Here is a 23,536-nt window from a genome sequence, read left to right as displayed (position 1 = left end):
CTGAAATACTCTTTGACTCCTAAAGTCGCCTCTGAACTGGATGACAAAACTGCCTTTTCACTCATCCCGGATTGAGTCTTGTTAGTCGAAGATGTGAGATTCTTCACCAAATGTCGTGTTGAATAACTCAGTCAAGTTGAGATAAGAGACACCTATGATGAACTATGTACCAATGGTGTATTAAATAGCAAGTATGAACACATCAAAATCAAAGGATTGACTGAAGCCCTAACCCATCCTCGTGTGTTCAAGCTCTAATGGGTTAAGTTTGTTTTGAGCAGAGTTCATGATGATTTCATGTGGCTAGAAGAGAAACCATTCAAAATCACCAAGGAAATCATTCATGTGATCATCGGTTATCCTATGTATGATCATGCACGAGCTCAGAAGATGATATCACAGAAGGAATTAATCAGTTTAACTGGAGTAGAATCTGATTACAAAGGACTGAAACTGAACAAAGTCACTGATGTAGAGCTTAAGTTTTCCATTAGAGTAATTGTTTACTGTTTCTTCCAATCAGCAAGGGAAAATAGTGTACCCTGTGCCACAGTTGACTTAGCTTATAAAATTGTGAAAAAGGGAATGAAAGTTGACTTATGTGAAGTGTTACTGAAGAACCTGTTTGAGAACCTGAACACAATAATGAAGCCGAAGAAGAACAACTCGGAAAATACACTAATGTTTGGCTCACTTCTTGTATGCATGTTTTTCTACTTTGAGAAATTCTTTCCATCAGTCGGTAAAGTAGTTTGGGAGCTACATCAACCAATCACCCATTAGATTAATGACTTTATCAAGAAGCTAGGTGATAATTTCAATGATATCATGGATGATTACTTTAGTAAATTTCAAGAGAAAATGCACAACAGGTACCAGATTCGACCCCAGCTGGTAGAGAAATATAAAGATGATATGTGCTTTGGGGTAGACACCGATTACTGTTATGTGAATGTTGTGGAACCAAGGACTCAATCTTTGCCACCTATGGGTTACGAGATTGACTTTGATATCACACAACAACAAATTGATGCATTTCTTTCATTACCAAGGCATGCTATTGAGCTGAGATATGGAACTTATGAAGAAGTAAAGGAAAAGGTAAATATGAGCATTGTAGTACCCAAAGCTACAAGAAAGGCTATAAAGATGATTTAGGCATTATCTAAGAAATTCGAAGAAGAATCTTCCTCTAAACATGTCAAAGGCACTCTTGCCATCACTGAAGAGGAATCTAAAGCTCAAGAGGCAGCTATAACACTGAGCACCGAATTGCCTAAGGGTAAAGTGTTGAAAAGAAAGAAACTGGACACTACAAAGGCCCTACCGACACCACCTCCAACAAAGAGACCTAACAGAAGAGAATCTGGAGCATCACCATGTAAGAAACAAAAGAGTGTTACTGTTCCCAAGGTAACAAAGACCTACAAGAAATCTACTCAGAGACTCATTCTGGCAAAAGAGTCTAGTGATACAGAATCTGAGGATGCAAACAAATTCCAGATTGTCAAGAGCAAGAAGGTAAATATACATAGTGTTGAAAACTTCTGCACTAATCTTAAAGAATATGGTGGATTTAGAGGATTTAGATATGCCAAGTATGAGACTAGAAATAATGATGAGAAGAGACAAATTGAAGAAGCTGTCATCTGCACACTTCTAAAGTTTCGGCTCGCTCCATTAGAACTAGTAAAGTCACTTCCAAATGAACTTTACTTGCATATTGATAATAGGTGGAAATATGCAATGGACTCAGAGAAATAAATCAGAGAAAGAAGTCTAGTCCATCTATTTCCTAATATGTTTGTACCTGAAATAAAGGAACATTTGACAACCTACAATTCAATATTTCTTGTCAAACAAAGAGCTTTAAAACTGATGAATGGGCTATACATTGACGTAGAAAAGGAGACAAAAGCAAAGTGGCATGAAATCTTCAAAATCAAAGATGTTGGTGAACAATCTACAGTTGAAATTGTTGATGTCACCGAGCACAATCATGATGTCACCGAGCAAGGTCCTGATGCTACCAAGCAAGACCCAACTGACACTATTCAAATTGATGAAGATGTCATGGATGCAGAGGAATAGGAGCAAGAAATGATAGAAGGCACTACATATGCAAAACTTGTATCTAGTGAACCCATTTTAGAACAAGTTTAGCCTTACCCGCCAGTCAAGCAACCTATCTCTACCGAAGCCCCTCAGGATATAGCACAAGGCACCAAAGGTCACAAGTCTACAATAGGAGAAGATGCTACTCAAGAATAGACCTCTCAAGCACCTTCGAGCACTTAAAATGTTGCAGCTGAGACACCCAATGCCGAGACACCAAAAGACACCACAGCGGCTACAGGAACTGACCAAAGTGTTGCCTCTACCGAGCAACCTACCAAGGGTTAGCAAACCTCTCAAGCTATTGTATTGGTCCAACCAACCAAAGGTAAAGAGAAGAAGGTGAAAAAGCATAGTTTCAAAGTTGATATCTAAACCAATAGTGTTTCCCAATGTGGATATATCAAAATTAAAGGGGCAAGCACTCATTGATTTCGGTGAACTATGCAAAGTAAAGGCCGAACAAGAAAAATAGATGGCCATACAAAAGAAGAATAAAGTACTTCAGAAGGTGAAGACACTGCTATCAGACATGCTACCTTCAGCTACAGTGTCAACCGATGTAGCCATCCACATTCAACTGGATGAACTCCTTAATCAAATAGAAACATCTGGAGTTGATGCATCTGAGTATTTGAGCAAGCTAAAAGACAAGGAGCTTACTACAAAAATGATAGAAGAGGTATAGAAAGCTCTAGCTATTGGCAAAGTCAAACTTGTCAAATTCATTGCTGAGTTGTCCCCTCAACTCAAGCATATTCTTTATTTATTTCAGAAACTTTGTACATTTTCTATATTCATTAAAGATATCAAGAATAAAACTGATGCAATTGAGAAAGAGATCACTGATCTCTCAAATAAGTTGACTCTAGAGCCCAATTCAGTTCATAATTTTTATACAAAGCTTCAACAGCTCATGGCTCAACAATTGGAACTAAGAAATGAAGAACATAAGATCAGGATGGATATAATGACACTCCAGACATTATTCCTTCCTCATCTCTCATCAGTTCAAGAATAGATTAACTGAGCTAAATGCCTATCTACTACACAAGAGGGAAGCACTCTTGATGGCTTAATATCCCTATTGGCTGATATTCAAGCACAAAATTCTTTAATGGAAAGTGTAAAGGATTCACTCTCTGTCGCTCTCACCAACCCCCAGAAAAAGTATAAATCCATTTTTGATCAGTTACCACCCCCGGATGGAAATTAAGTTTTTGATGTTTGTCAAAAAGGGGGAGTGATACTATATAGGGGGAGTAATATAATATATTTGGGGAGTGATATAGTTTTGGTGATACAGTTTTGATATAGTATTCAGAGTATTGTATACAGGGGGAGTATACCGAGTAGAGTATGTAGAGTAAGCAGAGCACACAAGCACAAAACTGAGCATGCAAAATCATAGTTATGTATAGTATAATGATAAAAGGAGTATATCTGAATATACTATTTCATTGACTATTGTATATACTGTCAAGTATAGTCATTTTGCAAAGTATATAGATTTTTGAGTTATGACTTTGAAAGTAGTTTTTGTCAAACATCTCAACTAATGTCAAAAGGGGAGATTGTTACTACTTATCAAGTTTCCATTAGTTTTTATATTCAAAGTCATACTATATACTCTAGTTGGTTAACACTACCGAATCATGCAGTCGATATACACAGAGAAGTTGGTATGCACAGTCTAGTCAGTTACAGAAGAAAGCAGTCACAGAATGCAGTACACACCGAGCTGTCTACCGAGTATCTTTTTATGTCTACCGAGCAGCAAAGATGACACACCAAGTTGATATACACTGAGTGAAACATGTTACCAGATACATTGAACATGGACATGCATATGAAAATGTGTTACAAGATCGAGGCACATCTAACCGTTATCACATTGGAAATTGCACTAGAAGATTGTGTATGATTTTAAGATCAATCTAACCAATGAAATATTTTGTTTAGTTATTTATTCGAGGAATCTTGTTTGTAAGATCGAAGCAATGACGTAGATCACCATCTCAAGAGATCTATTTATACAGTATGAGTTAAGGGTGTATGCATGCATGTAAGAAGACTGTTACAGAGACACAGAGGTCACCGAGAAAGTTTTCAAAGAACAGTCAAAAAATAGAGTAAACAGAAGGGTTTACCGAGTTACTGTATGGGTTATCGAGGTATTCTATAAGCAAGGTAATCTATTCTGAGCACATAGAATCTGCTATAACATTTCAGATGTAAAGTTGTAGATATTTGTAATGATTTTATTGTAATATTGTGAAGTTGTAAGAGAAACCTTTAACAGGATAAAAGACTCTAATCAAGTCTATAAATTATAAAGCCTCTAACTAGGTGTAGCATTCAGAATAAATGTTGTAAAATCCTTTAGCAAGGTAGATCTAACAGATCTTATTACTCCTAACAGGGTAAGCTATTAGAAATAGCTAAAATTTAGCTCTAACTGAGCACTCTTTATTATTGCAGTAGTGAAGTTGTGGGTGCCATCCCCACCACAGTTTTTCTCTCTAATAAGGAGTTTTTGCGTAACCAAAATATATGCATTATGGAGTGAATCATGTATGATTGTTATCTATTTGTTTTAACTTTATTTTATGTTACTGCACTATTTTGTTTATGCATAATAGTAAAGTTATTATTCAAGAAAAGTTTTGGAGTATTGATTCACCCCTCCCCTCTCAGTATATTAGCTTTCCATATTGGGCCTAACAGTCTAGGAGGTCATTTTGGCATTGATAAGACTTTGGAGCAGGTTGGTAGGTTTTATTATTTGCCCAAGTTGCAATTAGAAGTGAGAAGATTTGTAGAGCAATGTACCATCTACAAAAGAGCAAAAGGAACCTCAAGTAATGCAGGTCTATATCAACCCTTAGTCATACCTCAGAGGCCTTGGGAATGTTTGAGAATGGATTTTGTGTTAGGCTTGCCTAGGACACCAAGAGGATTTGATAGTGTGTATGTGGTAGTAGATAGGTTTAGCAAAATGGAACATTTCATACCTTGCAAGAGAACCAATGATGCCACATATATTGCAGGCCTCTTCTTTAAGGAGATAGTCAAAATTCATGGTCTTCCATTTAGCATTGTGAGTGATAGAGGTGTGAAGTTTTTGAGCCACTTTTGGAGGAAACTATGGAGAAGGTTGGGCACCAAATTATATTTTTCATCTGCCTATCATCCTCAATCAGATGGTCAGATAGAGGTAGTTAACCAGTCATTGGGCAATTTTCTAAGATGTCTTACCAAACAACATGGGCAGACTTGGGATCTAGTACTTCGATAGGCAGAATATGCATATAATGACTCAGTGAACCATAGCACCAGTAAAATTCCTTTTGAGATAGTGTATGGATTCCATCCTAGGGGCATATTAGAGCTCAGAGATCTCAGTTCAATGGCACCCAAGAGTGCACAAGGGGAGAACTTTGCAGAAGGCATTAAAGAGGTGCATGACAAGGTAAGGCAGTCCTTACAACAAAAATCCAAGCAGTACAAGGTTCAAGATTATTAAACAAGGAGGAAGATACAATTTCAAGTGGGATACTTAGTGTTGGCATACCTTAGGAAGGAGAGACTTCCAAAAGGGCAGCCTATCAAGCTCATGATGAAGAAAATTGGACTTCTCAAGGTGGTGCACAAGTATGAGCAGAATGCCTATGAGATTGAACTTCCACCTACCTTGGGGATATATCCTATCTTTAATGTATGTGATCTCTATCCATACAAGGGAGAGACACCAATAAATTATAAAGATATGCCATCACTGGTTCATGAAGATTGGGTAAAGGATTTGCCACCTAGTCAACCCGCTGAGTTAGAGAGTATCTTGGATACCAAGATGGTAAAAAAGACAAGGAAAGGAGTTTACAAGAACTATCCTGTTAAGTGGAAAGGGTTACCAAATTCATATTCCATGTGGATATTAGAGGTAGATATACTTCATCATGGAGTAGATATTTCAGACCTTATAACTCAAGGGACTTGAGTAGTAGTAGGGTTGAGTAGGACAAGTCACTCAAGAAGGTGAAACAAACAAGGCTCCAAGACCCTCTGCATCAATTGCATTTAAGGGCGTACAAGGAGAGAATTTCTTGGGAAACAATGAAGTGCTTAGCAAAACGTGTTAAGGGTTTGATGACTTATCAGATCGATATGCAGTGTTGTGTTATGATCATTCAATGGTTGTAATCATCTTGAAATTTGTTGTAATGACTTGTATGATAATCTGTAATGATTTGTAATGATCTGATATGATCTATGATGTAAATTCAATGTATTTAAAATGTTACTAGGGTTTTGTAACTGACCTAATTGTAAAGCCTATTTAGGTCAATTTTGAGAAGGTTTAGTGTGTTGGTGATCAAAGAAGAAGAGTGTGTCAAACCAGATTGATATGTCTGCATGTGTGAAGAAGATTGGAGCTGAAATGGATCTGTATTACCAAGTAGAGAGTGCATTTTTCAGATCATTTATTTTTTGTTTCCTAATAGTTGGAGCAGTATTAAAATCCCTTAACCAGGTAGGTCCTAATAGGTCTGATCTTGTAAATCCCTTCACCAGGTGGCTCATTAATTTGGTTTCAAATCCTTTAGCAAGGTTACTCCTAACGAGGTAGAATTCCTAACGGGACTGAGGTTGAAATCCCTTCACCACGTGACTCCTAATAGGGTCTGCTCTTAACCAGACATTATTGTAAAGCTCCTATCTAGTCTAGGTCTTTAATAAGGCACATTCCAAAAGAGTACAAATATTTTGTGGGTATCAATTCCCAGTGAGGTTTTTCCTATTTCGGTTTCCATTTGAAAAATCTTCATTTTCATGTTGTGGATGGATTGTTGAGTTATTCATTTGATGTCCTTACTATGTTTTCTTAATGATGAACACTTAAGTAACTACTGGTATTAGTTTGGTAAATCTATTTTGGTGACTGTTTGATCAAGTACTGGTATTGGTTATGAACTATTTTTGGTGAAGTTTTTTCAGATTGGTGAAAGATTGCAGTTTATTGTTATCATTGATTCACCCCTCCCCCCCTCATAGTGTTAATCGGATCCTCACAATAACAATTGGTATCAAATCATTATGTCCTCTTTGTGCAGAAGCTTAACTACTTGAGGTAAAGATCCGAGAAGATGATGAAGAAGGAGGGTCCCAAATTCACTAACGACAACTACAAAAATGGAGTGATAAAATGAAGATTTACATTAAAGGTATGAGTGCTCAGCTCTACCAGCATGTTATTATAAAGTATATACCTCCTACCGGTCCTCTGACAACAGATCAACTTAAGGAGAAACAAGAAAGAATTCAAGCATTGGAAGCCATTGTAAGTACACTTTCTAATACTAAATATATTGATGTCCATGGTTTAGAAACTTCTTTTGAAGTTTGGGAGAACTTAGAATTAATCTATGGTGGTGATAAGCCTATTCAAAAGGCTAAAGAAGAAAACCTTAGAGGAAATCTTGATGATATGAGAATGATGGAAGGTGAAAATATTACTTAGTATGAACAAAGGATTAAAGAGGTTGTTGGTGGAATCAAGAGTGCTGGTGGTACTATGGAAGAAGACATTGTGGTGAGTAAAATTCTTAGAACCCTATTGCCTACCTATGCCATTAGAGTGTCTGCTATTAAAGAGTTGAGGTCAACCAGTTTTGATAAGGTTGATTCTTTGATTGGTAAGCTCACTACTTTTGAGTTGAATAGTTTTGATAACAGTGTACCTAAGATAGAATCTAATATCAAAGCATCTGTATATAGTGTACCAGTGAGAAAAGGGAAATATGTTTGTCATAGTAATGACTGCAGGTCAAGTCATCATGGCAGTATTAAAGCTGATGTGGATGATGAAGATAATCTAATGGAATTTAAAGCTCTATTAGCTAAAAGACTTCCTAGAGGAACTGGTAAGTACAAAAGCAAGCTACCTCTTAAGTGTTTCTCTTGTAACAAGATAGGACATATAGCTGCAAACTATCCTAATAGTGATCAAAAAATAAAAATATAGAAAATATAAGGGAAAATGAAAGAAACAGTGTTATGTTGCAGTTGATGAAGGAGCTATTGATGAGGAATCTGAGGATGAAGACAATGAGGAGATTGTTTTTGTTTTTGTTAAGGAATATCTGTCTGATAAGAAGGATTTAGTATCTCACATTGATAATAGTGATGAATGGATTATTGATAGTGGTTGCTCACACCACATGACCGGTGATAAGAACAAGTTTATTTCTCTTGAAGAATTTGATAGTGGCATAGTAAGGTTTGGAGATAATTCACCTTGTAGGGTAAAAGGTAAAGGTTCTATCTCTTTGAATGGTAAAAGTAATGTTGATGATGTATATTGGGTTGAAGGTTTAAAACATAACTTGTTGAGTATTGGTCAGTTGAATGATAAAGGTTATAATCTTGAGTTTAAGAATGAAGTGTGCAGGATCTTAGGATGCAGAGGAGAACTGATTGCTACTGGTAAATAGACCAAAGGTAACTTATTACATCTGAATGCTAGTATAAATAGTTGTTTAGTTTCTAAGGTTGAAGATAGTTGGTTATGGTATAGAAGGTTTTGTCATGTGAACTTTGATAATGTGATTAAGGTCAGCAAGTCAAAGATGGTGAGAGGTATGCCACAACTTGTTAAACCAGACAATGTGATGTGTAAAGAATGTCAGTTGGGTAAGATGACTACATCTTCTTTTAAGAGAAAATATTTTTCTTCTAAGCATATTCTAGATTTAGTGCACACTGACTTATGTGGTCCTATGAGGAATAGAAGTTTTTATGGTAACAAATATTTCATGATATTTACTGATGATTTTTCTAGAATGATGTGGGTTACTTTTCTAAAGAAAAAGTTAGAGGCTTTCAGCAAGTTCAAGGCATTCAAGGCCTTAGTAGAAAAGGAAACTGGTAAGAATCTTAAGTACCTGAGATCTGACTGGGGTGGAGAGTTTATATCAAATGAGTTTGTGATATATTGTCATGCAAATGGAATAAAGAGGCAGTTATCTACTCCAAGGACACCACAACATAATGCAATTGTAGAAAGGAGAAACCAGACCATTGTTGAAGTAGCAAGGACTATGTTGATACAAGGAGATGTACCTAAGATGTTTTGGAGAGAAGTAGTCAGCATTGCAGTATACACATTAAACTGGGTACTGGTGAAGAAAGGTAATGACAAGACACCCTATGAGTTATCTTATGGTTGAACTCTTAGTGTTAGTTATTTCAAAGTTTTTGGCAGAAGATGTTTTATAAAGAGAGATGATTATATTGGTAAATTTGACCATAAAAGTGATGAAGGAACATTCCTTGGCTACTCTACTAAGAGAAAAGCATTCTTGAATGTTTTAACAAAAGGACAAAGAATATTGTGGAAAGTGTGAATGTAAAAGTTGATGAATACTCTAATGAATCTGATGATACCAGCAAATCCAATCCTGCAGTTGATGATAAAAAACTAGTGATTATTGAATAGGAAGTCTAGAAAAATGAAGATTCTCAGCCAGTAGAAGATGAAGAACAAGAAGAGGCTATTGCATCAAAATAGGTTATACCTAGGTATTTAAGGTTAAATCATTCTAAAGACTAGATAATAGGTGACAAGAATGCTAGAGTGCAGAGTAGAAGAAAAATCAAAGAAAGTGCATGTCTGATTTCCATAGTTGAACCAAAGATAGTGAGAGAATCTCTTAAGGATGATGATTGGATAAATGAAATGAATGAAGAGCTTGATTAGATTGAGAAAAACAACACTTGGTCACTTTTTCCTAGACCTGATGATAAAAATGTGATTGGTACAAAGTGGGTATTTAGAAACAAGTTGAATGAAGATGGTGAAGTTGTTAGAAACAAGGCATGACTAGTTTGCAAAGGGTATGCACAAGAAGAAGGTGAAGATTATGAAGAGACATTTGCACTAGTTGCTAGACTTGAAGGTGTTAGGATGCTACTGTTGGCATTGACAAAACTGGTTAATCTAGAGAACCGGTATATGTATTGAGATTTATCATTGATGTCTAACACTGACCGATGGAGTGGTATCGGTGGAATGGTGTATCTCAATAGTAAAGGTGATGATTTGTAAACACATGAAAACAATACAAGAGATAGATGACAAAAGTTCAATCATCTCAAGGGAAGACAAACTAAGCTAGCTGGTCTGTCACTCAAGAAGATCGGTGTTGAGATCAGATCTTCAGGTTGGTCATTCTGATGATGATGAAGTCACAAAAGGTGACTTAGACAAGAAGGATTGAGGTTGTATGCAAATAGGGAAAGAGACTTGATGCTAGCACAACAAACCAACAATCAAAGGTTGAACTGGTAATGAAGAGCATAGTGGTATATCAGTACACTGGTGAGGTAGAAGGAAGATGGGTGATCACCATAAATCTTAGAGTGGTGATCGATTATTCAGTTGTGATGGCAAAAGGTGAGTTGGTGAGCTTGTGTCTACATCAAACTAAAGGTTGGTGAAGTCAAATTCAATCATCATGCAATTAAGCCATGATTACTTGCGGATTTTTAGGTTCACATTTATAAGACTGAACCCGACCCAGAAGTCACTATTTTAGGGGGATGCAATGGCAGAATTGGTTGAGTAGTTGGCGAAAGTCTTGCATGGCATGCAGAGAAAGAGTGGGAAGATTTGAATTCTAAATCTACCAAAAATCTATGATTGCATTGATTGAGGAAACACCTCAAGGTGATGACAAAGAATGTATAAATTATTTTGAGTTCATTCAAAATATTCTTGATCGTAAAATTTATAAAGTATAGATCATGTGCAAGACGATCCAAAAAGTTTAGAGTAGAGTGTAAGGAAGTGCTAAAGATTTAGCAAAGCAGAGGGTATATGAGGTAGACCAACAGAGTACAGAGTTGAGAACAAGAGGACCAACAAAGTGCAGAGCCAAGGATAAGAGGACTGACAGAGTGCAAAGTCGAGGATAAGGGACTGGCAGAGTGTAGAGATGAAGGTATAAGTAGATAACCGATGTTGTGTAGAGTAGAAACAACTAGTGTGGATAGAGTATGATTTACATTGTGATCTAATCAAGCTATTAGTAGCTACTTCAACATATCATCTTTATATTTCTTTCTAACCATTGCAACTTAAATCCCTTAACCAGGTGGACTTTAACAGGTCCTATAAAATCCCTAAATCGGGTGGCATCTTAATTGATGTTCCTAAGTCTTTTAACCAAGCTACCTTTAACAAGGTAAAGGCACGAATAGGCCTTAAACAAAATCCCTTAACCGGGTGGCACCTAGCAGTGTCTTTGTAATCTCCTAACAAGGATGGCTCTTCACCAAGCATACTCCAAAAGAGTACAAATTTAATGAGTTCCTACTCACACCATGGTTTTCTCCCATTTGGGTTTCCACAAGATAAATCTTGGTGTCATTGTATATCTTTCCATGCATGCATATTCTTGTGCTATAATTATTTGTATTGATGATCATTAAGATGGTGCAGATTTGAGTTAAAGTTTTAATTGTGTAAAACTGGTAAAGTGTTGATTCACCCCTCCCCACTCAGCACCAGTTGGGAATAACAATTGGTATCAGAGCACAAGTCCTTAGATTCACAAGAAGATTAACAACTTAAGGAAAGATCCAAGATGATGCGAAAGGAGGTTCCTAAGTTCTCTAAGGAGAATTAGACCTTATGGTGTGGCAGAATGAAGCTCTATCTAAGATCCCTAGGAGAAAATTACTGGAATCATGTAATCACATAGTACAATGAACCTTTAGGGGTTCTCACTCCAGATCAGATCAAGGAAAGGCAAGACAATACTGCTGCTATGGATCTGATTGTTAGCACTCTTTTTGATAGTGAGTGTGCTGAGGTTCAAGATTTGAAAATGGCTTTTTAGATGTGGGATAAGATGAAGATAGTCGATGGAGGAGATCCTCATGTTCAAAAGGCTAAAGTAGACAACTTGAGAGGAAAATATGATGAAATGAGGATGCAGGAAGGAGAAAATATAGAGTAGTATAGAAAAAGAATAAAGGATGTAGTAAACTCTATTAAAAGTGTTGGAGGAAATCTTGAAGAGGATGATGTGGTTAGAAAAATCCTAAGAACCTTGCTACCACAATATGCCATAAGGGCTTCTGCGATTCAAGAACTCAGATACTTGGGAATAGTTAATGTATCGCTTGACTCACTAATTGGTAAGTTGAGTTCTTTTGAACTAAGAAACCATGACAATAATGTACCAAAGATTGATGTTTCTTTCAAAGATTCCATGATGCATTCACCAACAAGGAGAAGAAAAGAAACCGGAAGTAGTTCTACTACAAGAACTAGTCACTCTCATGAAAGTGACAATCTATTATCTCAAGAATAGGACCAAGATGAGATTGAATCTCTGGTGTAGGCACTGATGTGGAGGGACCTCGAGGAGATCAGTCCAACTTTTCAGCAAGAGTAAACACAATGAAATCACATAGATATGATGGAGGCAATGCATAACAAATAGTTTTATTGCATCAAAGTTAATTACATCCAACCGGTAACAATCGGGTTTCAACATACCGACACACTGGCCTAGAAGAATAGGTCACACCGGGACCTTGAATCAAAATATCTATCTTCTAGGCACAGTCTATCTATTTGATGTTCCTTGATTATCTGCTTGATTACATTCTAAATAATTATTACAAGTATATATATATATATATATCCAAAGGATTTGGTTAGCCCAAAAGGATCAAAACCCGAAGAACAATTCAAAATGAACAAGTTCGATCTCCACCAAGAGATTCCTCTGGAAAATCCAAGGGATGAAATGTAGAAGGTCGACCACATGCCAAGAAACATCTAGATCTAAATCCAAGGCTTTGCAAGCTTCAGAATAGGTTCTGATAGATCATTAGAATAGGTCTCAGGCAACTGGTAACAAGAAATTATCAAGGAAACTGGTAGCGATATCTTGCCGAAAATTGATCCAAATGAGATGTTATTAGAAAGAAAGCAGGGTGATCAAGTCTTCAAGTAGAATCAAACTCCATAGGAACCGGAGAGCCAAAATTGAGACACACAGAAAGGAAAACTAAAACTGCAAACAAAAAACAAAAATAGAAAATAAAATGTTTTTGGTTGATGCAAGATTGTTTTGAATCGGAGATTATCCTTCATCAGACATCTAGGGTTAGTAAAAAGTGAGCCTCTCACTTTGTTGGGGTCAGAGGGAAACCAAGGTGGTCTACCTTTTCCTGAGAAATCCAAGATGAATCTTCCACTAGTTTGTTCTTCCATTTCACAATATATTCTTTGTACTAACTACTTCAGGTACTACGCCCAATCCTACTGTCCAAAATCTCTTCAATCTAATCTGGTTCCTTCTGGGGAAATTGTTTCTCCAAGTTTGTAATATTGTCCTTACTAAATTGTGGTTCATGGTACTCATGAAGATATGTAATGTTGAATATAGGTGAAATACTCGGACTATCTGGTAGCTCCACCTCATATGCATTTTCAGAACTGAACTTTCTCAAGATCTTATAGGGTCCAAAATTCTTCATCTGCAACTTATTATAAGTCCCAACCAGGAATCTCTCTTTTCTCAAATAGACCATCACTTCATTACCAACTTCAAATTCCTTATGTAACCTCTTCTCATCTGCCTTCTCCTTGTATTTTCTATTCATGTCTTCCAAATGTTGTTTAACCTGAATGTGCAATGCTACCATGTGATCTGCAAATTATTTTGCTTCTGAACTCTTCCGGTCTTCACTGTTGATGTCTCTCAATTATTATATTCCTTTAGGATGCACTCTGGTAACAATCTAAAAAGGTGTTTTTTGAGTACTTCTATTCACTGAATTATTATAGGCAAACTCTGCTTGTGCAAGGATCAAATCCCAACTTCTGGTTTTTTCTCCCACTAAACATCTCAACAAGTTTCCCAAACTCTGGTTAACTACTTTTGTCTATCCATCAGACTATGGATGAAAAGTAGAACTGAACTTCACATCTATCTTCATCTTCTTCCAAAGTGATCTCCAAAAATAGCCAACAAACTTAGTGGCTTTGTCTGAAACTATGTTCTTAGGTAATCCATTCAATCTTACCACTTCCTTGAAAAATAGGTCTTCTATATGCAATGCATATGATGTTGTCTTACAAGGTATGAAATGAGCCATCTTTGAAAATTTATCCACTACCACAAATATAGAATCATTCCCTCTCGGTGTCTTAGGTAAGCCAAGTACAAACTCCATACTTATATCCTCCCAAGGTCTTACCAGTACTGTCAAAGGTTTATACAATCCCACATTCTGACTACTACCTTTTTCAACTTGACAAGTTCTACAATGCTGCACATATCTCTTAACATCCTTATGAATCTGGGGCCAAAAGTATTGCTTACTCACCAATGCAACTATTTTATCAATGCCAAAATGTCTAGCTAAACCTCCACTATGTTTCTCTTTTATTAGGTTTTCTCTCATGGAACTTTTAGGTTTCACAACTGAAATCCCTTAAATAACATCCCATCTTGAATGAAGTAATCCAACCATTTTCTCGTATAAACCATAACTGATTCTCTACATGCTTTCCAAGGTTCTGCAAAATTCAGGTCTGTCATACAAGGTCTTCAAATCTTCAAAACCTAATATTGTCACTCTCAACTCTGTCAGCAAATTCCTTCTCATACTCAATGCATCAACAACTTTGTTAGATTTCCCACTTCTATGTTTCAACACAAAGGTGTAACTTTGCAAGAACTCTACCCATCTCATATGTTTCTAATTTAACTTACTTAGACTGTTCAAATATTGCAAAGCTTGATGATCTGTATAAAACACAAACTCCTTAGGCAACAAGTAATGTCTCCATTTCTTCAAGGCTTGAACTATGGCATAAAATTCTTGATCATATATTGAATATCTCTTCCGGGTATCATTCAATTTCTCACTGAAATATGCTAATTATCTCCCTTCTTGACTCAAAACTGCTCCTATTGTTGTTACACTTGCATCACAAACCACTTGAAATACCTTATTTAAATCCAGTAAAGCCAACACAGGCTGCTCAGTCACTTTCTATTTCAACAACTCAAAAATTTTGTTTTCTCTGGTGGTCCACTTGAATTCCTTCCTATCTCCCCTCATAGTCTTAGTCATAGGATTACAAATTGAACTAAAATTTCTAATAAACTTCCGATAAAAACTAGCCAATCCATGAAATGATCTTACCTCTCCAATGTTTTCTGGTGTAGGCCACTCAACAATGGCTTTCACTTTCTTAGGGTCCATCTTCAAACCATCCTCAAATATCATAAATCCTAAATAGACTAGCTCATCATTCATGAAAGTGCACTTCTTGATATTGATCAGTAACTTTTCTTCTCTCAACCTCTGCAAAACTTGTCTTAATTGCAACAAATGTTCCTCTTTTGTTTTACTGAAAATCAGAATGTCATCTAAGTACACAATAACAAACTTACCCAATAATTTCTTCAAGACCTCATTCATCAGCCTCATGAAAGTACTCGGTGCATTAGTCAGTCCAAAAGGCATCACCAACCATTCATATAATCCTTCATTTGTCTCAGATATTGTCTTCCATTCATCACCTTCTCTGATCCTAATCTTATGATATCCACTCTTCAAATCTCTCTTTTTAAAGTACTTTTCTCCACTCAAACAGTCCATTATGTCATACATCCTAAGCAAGGGAAACCAGTATTTCACTATGATCTTGTTTATTGCTCTTAAATCAGTGCACATCCTCCATTCTCCATTCTTCTTAGGTGCTAATACTGTTGGCACTGCATAAGGGCTCAGACTTTCCCTGATCAAACCTTTCTCCAATAGCTCCTACACTTGTCTATTCAGTTCTTCATTCTCTACCAGTGTTAACCGATGTGCATCTTTGTTAGGCAAACTGGCTTTGAGAGCTAAGTCCATGCAATGACTAATACTTCTAACAGGTGGCAATCCATCAAGTACATTATCTAAAATGATGTCCTCATGTTCTTCCAGCAAATCTCTTATCTCTGCCAAGTGTTCTCCTTTCGGTTACAGTCTCTCAATCTTTTTAGGAATTAAGGTAAAACACACATTCTCATGTCTTAGTCCATCCATGAACTTCCTTCCATCTAATAGACAGATTCTAGTATTTGTACAAACTTCATTCTTCAAAGGTTCCTCCAAAGGCAACAAGGTTTGCTTCATCCCATTGGCCACAATAGTGTATGTATTCTTCCTCCCATCATGTATTTCCTGTCTATCAAACTGCCAGGGTCTTCCCAACAAAAGATGATAGATGTCCATAGGCATAATATCACACATAATTTCATCATGAAAATTCCCAATTTTTAATTTTACTAAACATTATTCACTCACTAATAACTTATGTTCATCCTGAATCCATGCTATCTAGTAAGGCTTAGGGTGTTTCAATCTCTCCAATTTAAACTTATTCACCATCTCTTTTGAAACTAGGTTATCTAAACTACCACTTGTTGGAATACAATGAATCCAAGAACACTGAGAGGGGGGGAAAGGGTGAATCAGTGTTCTGCCGATAATACAAGATTTTAACTTTTTATAACATACACATATAAACCGGTAAATGAAGAAACATATAACATGAAGTAAATAAATGAGCCACATGAATGAACACCATAACACACTGAATTTATACATGGAAAACCTCAAAGAGGAAAAACCACGATGGGTTTGTGACTCACAATATCAATTCACTAGCCATATGAAAGATATTACATAGCATGGGGGTCTGCACATGCAGGAAGGCACACTGCCTAGAGCACACTGCTCAACACAAAAGAGTCTCACTCACTACAAGCTTCTGCTAAGATAAAATAGTAATGGTGAACTCACAAAATGCATCTGCAATGCCAAAAAGAGTTCCAATTATAGCTATGTTCTGTACCGATTCATAAACCCTGAACCCTTCTATGGGTATCTCCTTTCCTCTAATAATGCTTTACAAACCATCTACTGATCATTACATAATATAACTTTCACATACAATTGACCTACATACATATCCTTTGCATCACTTTTTTTCTTCTACCTTATCATATAGAAAAATGACCTAATAGACTGATTTATAGATCCTCTACAAATAATATGCCTTATGTTGGCTTACAATACAAAAGATATTCAATGTCGGCCCTATACAATAATTACAAAATAATTTTACAAATAAAACTTTTTGGATCCAGACTGATGTCGGCTTCACTGAAGTGTTGGATTCCAGTGACGACCTTGATTACTCCAATTCTGGTATCTGTCGTGTATGCCTCCAAATGTTGGTATCTACCAGTATATGCCTTCTAGAGAATATTATTGTTATCACTGACAACATATGAATCCAATGAGTGTAAATTGCCAACAATCTCCCCCTTTGGCATTGATGGCAACGCTCATGTGAAAAATGGACTCCCTGTCGGTTCAAATGAAACATGCTCCCCTTTAACGGATTGACTCTGTTTGCAATATACTCTATCTGATATCCTCCCCCTAGGATTATATACATATTTTTCACATACATATTCTCCCCCTTTGGCATCAATGCCAAAGACATGTGAAAGAATTGAAAGAATAATTACAAATTATTTTACCAGAGCTTGACCAATTTCAAGATTTATGGATAAGCTTTCTCTAACAACTGTATATACGTATCCCCACCAGTTTTGAATGTTTCAGATATGGATACAAGTCCACTCAGTAAATGTGCATTCATTTCTTTCTCAGTGACTTCTATCTGTGTGGGCTTTGCAAGCATATCCATACATTCCCTCTTATGTACACCAAGTGAATCCAATCTTGGACTCACCAAACCTCTGAGACTTCTTGCTCTCTGAATAATCTTGTCTCTTTCCTTTTCAAAAGCAAAAATTTGGTTCTCCAAAGTCAAAATTTGTCCATCAATAGATGTTGTAAGTGAAGTTAGTCCATAAAAAGAGTTAGCAATATTAGCAATCTGTTCATGTAACTCCTTTATCATCTTATCTACATTTGTTGTAAGAATTTCTATATTACAACAAACCATGTAGATGTTAGTACACTGTTTCAAAGATTTCTCAATAATTATAAGTTTCTCTTCAACCTTCCTCTTCTCTGTCTCAATAATCTAGTCAAAAGCAGCTTTCTTGGCCAGAGTAAATCTTTCAAGTGCTTGTCAGTCGGAAATATGCTGCAATGATTGAATTTTTTTAGATATGTTCTTTGTCAATTCCTTAAGATTTCTAAAAGGGCTTGCTTCATTTTCAATCATACAATCAGGAATGAATCTATGCAAAATTGTTATTGATTGATCTATTATTCCTTTGTATGCATATCCTTCCTTTATTAGCTTTTGAGTAGCCATCATCATTAGCTCTGTGGGACTCATCTCTGTGATTGATTTCTTTTCAGCTTGAGAAGTGTCAATTGCCAGAAGTTTTGCTGGGGAATCAACTGTTGGTATGGTACTGGGTGTCTTATCAATCTCCTTTTCCTTATCCTCTCCCGGTGTATCCCTTTTCTCATTCTCTTTTGAACCGGTGGCTTTGCCACTTGGTGTAGTATCTATTAGTACCGATGGAGTATTATCCATAACGTTATCAGTATCCTGTACATTACCTATATTACCTTGCTCAGACTGTACAAATGTAGTCTCTACTGATTTAGTCTATGCACTCTCATCAGTTTTAAGATTATCTATCGGTTCATTCAAAATTTGATCTAAACTTCCAAAAATTCCTTTCCCTTTAGATCTATCTGGAATGGTGGGAGTTGTTGCCTTAGAAAATCCTTCTTGGGAAGTTATAAAATCAGGATTCTTTTGGAAGAATTTATCCCAACCATCTCTGGTCTCATTTATTATCTCATTGACTCTACCCATCATTAATCTTATTTGTTAGGGTTTTTTGCTAAAGATTGTTCTATTTGCAACTTCTATACATCTTTTCATTTCCTCGTTATTTATAGAACCACACATACTCAAAAGTTCAACTTCTTTAATCTCTATGTCCCTACTGATGGCATCTAATCTCCTTGTATCCAACTTATTATACAATGATAAAGGAATTTCCTTCAAAATCTCTACCAAAACCTTCTTATATATGTCTAAATGTAACAAAATTGCTTCTTCCATTTCATTTTGATCATTATCATCTAAATCTTCATAGAAATTTGACACATTCTTCAAGATTCCATCTATAGTTACCTCATCTATCAATTCTGTACAAGTCATTGGGGGGATGATGGTAACATTACTAGATTCAATTGCTTCATCTATCACACTCTTTTTCTTCTTGTTGGGGGTTGCAGGAGTGGATGGAGCAGGCTGCCTCTTCTGAGTAGGTTTCCTTGCTGGAGGTGTGGATGTTGTTGTTACCTTTCTTACTATCTTCCTCCTTGGTTTCACCTTCTTCTCTTCTATTGAAGGCTTGTTAGCTTTCTTCCTTTGTACCCTTCTAAATGCAAGAGGTTGATTATCCTCTAGATCAGAGTCAGAAGTGATAGAAGAAATGAAAGTCTCAGGCCTCTTTACCTCAAGAGCACTAGCTGTTGCCGGTTGATCTACCGGTTTAGATCCAAAACCTAGTTCTATATCTATCCTGTGAATTACATTTTGAACAAATGTAGACATTTTGTCTATTTTCTTTTCCCTCCTTTTCTTGTTGAAACCAATTTTAACCTCAAGATCCTTCTCCTCTGTAGTGCCAAAGTGTTCATCCTTATCATCCAAAGGAGTATCAATCAACATTTTAGCATATAGTTCCAATATGTTGTCATCTACTTCATACCCCAATTCAGTGATCCATATTGTTCTAAGTTCCATTGCTTCCATGAGTGTCTCATCTATTTTTACCATGAAGCAAATATCAGTATAGTATTTCTCCATAATGTATTTGGAGATTATCTCCCTCAGTCTCATGTTCTCTTGAAATTTTTTAAAGTATCCCCAAAGCTTTTCATCCCTCTTACTACCAAGACCGATGATTGTATCTTTGATCTACATACCTACCGGTATGTCATGAGCCCAATGTTTCTTTCCCAAACCCAATATCTCATTCATGAAGTATAACATCAAGCAGACAATAAGATTTCCAAACCCCTTTGATCTTTCCAATATTTAACATCAGTTCATTTCTTAACCATTCACACAAGTCATACTTTTTCATTATTCTTTATCATTTGATATACAACATGGATACAAGAATTGGAAATAGAGTCCAATTGACTTGATTGAGTTACCTTGTAGCCGATGATCATGCTAGCAAATTTTACATTTGTATCTTTGACGGTGATAACCCTAATCGATCTTCCATCATGGGTTGCATCGGTGAGCTTCTCAACCGCAGTGTTGGAGATATTCTTTCCTGGTTCCTATCCGACTTTGGGTAAGCTGATGACTGCCTGAATTACTTCTTTGGTGATCATGTGGGGCCAGTCCAACCAGATGAATTTATTATGGACCTTGCTCAAAACATATCTAATTACTTCCTCCTTTAGTTCCGATATATACAAGATTCCTGTTAACCCTAGGTCTTCAATGATTTGATATTCCGGTTTGATTTTTTCGGAGCTTCCTAGTATCACAGATTGATACATTCCCTTGATTTCCCCAGTTCCTAAATCCTCCAATGTGCAGTTAATATAGGCCCTGGCATCTTCCACATAAACCACACCATCAGGAACCCTTGAAAATGTGCCAGTAGAGTCTTCCTTCATTGCAATTTGAGGAACTTCCTTGAAAACAAGTCTAAACCTATCCTTAACCTCAACAAAAGTGGGATTCACAATGAAAGTAGGAGAAAATGATGATCCGGATGCCATTTCAAAGAAATACCTTGATAACAGTTGCCAGTTGAAAGATCTTGATTACTTCTCAGATAATTGTTGTAAATCCTTTGGAATGCCTTTTCTTTCTCTTGATCACCTATGATTTTACTTTGCTTCTCTCTGGTTTGCTTGAGTGTTGGGTGAGTGAAAATGAGTCCATTTTCCCTTTTTATGAGCAAGTAAACCCTAATTCATCACTGTCATAAATGCTTTAGCGATGTGCCATACCGGATGTCAGTTTCACGGTTTTATGCCTGATAAACCTTCATCAATGATCAATACCACTCTCCAGATCTCTTTCTAGATCTCTTCTAGGGAATATGCAAGATTTACAATGAATTTTCCAACCCCTAAGGCGTATGCCTCAGTTACCAATTGAATTTCCTGTCGGTGCAGGAATGATTTGTTCTACCAGTTGAGTTAATGGTGCAGTTACTGGTGTAGTTGCATCTCCACTTGGTTCTTCAGATTTTTTAACCCATCTCTTGGTGTGGTCTTGTTGTATTTCATCTACCTTCTGCTTTCCTTTCTCATTTTGTTTATCATTGCTAACCGATTTAGTCTTCTTCTGCAGTACTTAGCAATATGACCTATTTTGTTGCATGTATAACATGTAACATTGTTATTTTGAATTGCTTTGACATATCCAGTGTCATTCCTTGACCTACATTGATTAGCCAAATGTCCAAACTTTCCACATGCATGACACTTAACATTATTCTACAATCTTCTGACTTATGACCATATTTCTTGCAATTTGTGCATTGATCAGAAACTAAATTATAGTTTTGATTTGCTCTATTTCTACATTGTTTAGCTATATGCCCAAATTTATTACAAACAAAGCATCTACCATTGAATTTGTAAGCATTAGATTTACTTAATGATTTCCTCTGGTCTGATGAGTTCTGTATACCGATTAACTGATCTTCATTTGCAATACTAGAGCTTTCACCTTCTACAAATCCAAGCCCTCTAGAATATTCACTCTACCTTTGTCTTTTCAATAAATCATCCAACTGTGCAACACTAATCCTGAATTTTTTTAATACTCACTCGCAGTAATTAGATCATCTCCCAGAGTCATTATTTGTCTTTCAATCTCTTGTTCATTATTCCAGGATTGTACCAAATTAGTTCTCAATAGATTATTTTCATGAGTCAATCTACCACATTCTTCAAATTTGTTCTTCAGAGATATAGCAAGATTTTCTTCCTTCTTCTTTTTGTCCTCAATATCTTTTGACATCCTCATAGTCAGGTCTTGCATTTCATTCTTCATGAGCATGTTTTCTTGACTTAGTTTCTGACATTGTTCCTTAAGTGCATTTTTCTCTTCATCATCCTAGTTTTGCAAAAGTTCCTTCCTCCTAGCTTGAGCTGATGATAACCTTTCCTGCAGAACAAGAATGAATTCATTAGAAAAATTCAATTCATCTTACAGCTTTAAGTTCTTCAACCTTTTAGCATAATAATCCTCAAGTGCCATCTCAAGTTGCTTCTCCATAGCCATGTTCAATGATTCTCATTTCAAGATCTTCCTCAAGATGTTAAACTTCCCCCAAGGTACCAGGCTTTGATACCAATTGTTGGAATACAATGAATCCAAGAACACTGAGAGGAGAGGGTGAATCAGTGTTCTGTCAGTAATACAAGATTTAACTTTTTATAACATACACATATAAACTGATAAATGAAGAAACATATAACATGAAGTAAATAAGCCACATGAATGAACATGATAACACATTGAATTTATATGTGGAAAACCTCAAAGAGGAAAAACCATGGTGGGATTTGTGACCCACAATATCAATTCACTGGCCATATGAAAGATATTACATAGCATGGGGGCCTACACATGCAGGAAGGCACACTACCTAGAGCACATTGCTAAACACAAAAGAGTCTCATTGACTACAAGCTTCTGCTGAGATAAAATAGTAATGGTGAACTCGTAAAATGCATCTGTAATGCCAAAAAGAGTTTTGGTTATAGCTGTGTTCTGTATCGGTTCATAAACCCAGAACCCTTCTACCGGTATCTCCTTTCCTCCAAGAATGATTTAAAAACCATATATGATCATTGTATGATATAACTTTTGCATACAAATGACCTACATACATATCCTTCGCATCACTTTTTTTCTTCTACCTTATCATATAACAAAATGACCTAATAGACTAATTTATATACCCTCTACAAACAATATGCCTTATGTCGGCTTACAATACAAAATATATTCGATGTCGGCCCTATACAATAATTACAAAATGATTTTACAAATAAAAATTTTTGGATCTAGACTGATGTCGGCTTCACTGAAGTGTTGGATGTTAGTGATGACCCTGATTACTCCAATGCCGGTATCTACCAGTGTATTCCTCCAAATGCCAGTATCTGTTGGATATGCCTTCTAGAGAATCTTGTTGCCATCAATGATAATATATGAATCCAATGAGTGTTAATTTCCAACACCACTATCAATAACAACTTTACAACACTTACTAGATACCATACATCTAGTCTTGAACAAGTTCCTCCTCTGCAAGGGTTCTTTTTCTCCTCTAGTTTGACACAA

Source organism: Cryptomeria japonica, chromosome 3 (genome assembly GCF_030272615.1).
Source record: "Cryptomeria japonica chromosome 3, Sugi_1.0, whole genome shotgun sequence".
Classification (NCBI taxonomy): domain Eukaryota; kingdom Viridiplantae; phylum Streptophyta; class Pinopsida; order Cupressales; family Cupressaceae; genus Cryptomeria; species Cryptomeria japonica.
Note: the sequence above shows the minus strand (reverse complement) of the source record.